At 32.7% G+C, this 355-nt stretch overlaps 1 protein-coding gene across 1 annotated transcript in view; it reads left to right on the top strand.

Moving 5' to 3' along the window:
- Positions 1-355, top strand: part of LOC119592226 (acyl-coenzyme A thioesterase 1-like) — a gene marked incomplete in the record, with an annotated part of 37,922 nt that overhangs the window by 24,634 nt on the left and 12,933 nt on the right.

Here is a 355-nt window from a genome sequence, read left to right as displayed (position 1 = left end):
GCAAATCAACATGAAAGTAGCGATTTATCAAGCATTTCTCATGGCCTCATGCGAACAAACCTGTACTTTGTATTTCTTTTATTAGAGCGATTCCTTATTTGACGATAAATTACCATGGAGGTTGACAAGCTTCATATTCCCAGGATATTACGTAATGGAAGCATGTTGGTCTTTGCCGTAACATTAAAGGCATGGAAGCTTGTGCGAAATTGTTTTATTTATTTATTTATTGTTTTGTAAAATGTCATCATAATCTTTTACAGTTTTCAGTAATGTGCTTATATAATGTTGTTATTTTCTTGCGTATAACTGCTCGATTTATGTTTCATGTTGGTTTCGTATTTTCTAAACCGTA

The sequence above is a fragment of the Penaeus monodon genome, chromosome 29 (assembly GCF_015228065.2).
Source record: "Penaeus monodon isolate SGIC_2016 chromosome 29, NSTDA_Pmon_1, whole genome shotgun sequence".
Classification (NCBI taxonomy): domain Eukaryota; kingdom Metazoa; phylum Arthropoda; class Malacostraca; order Decapoda; family Penaeidae; genus Penaeus; species Penaeus monodon.
This window is presented reverse-complemented; position numbering and strand designations above follow the sequence as displayed.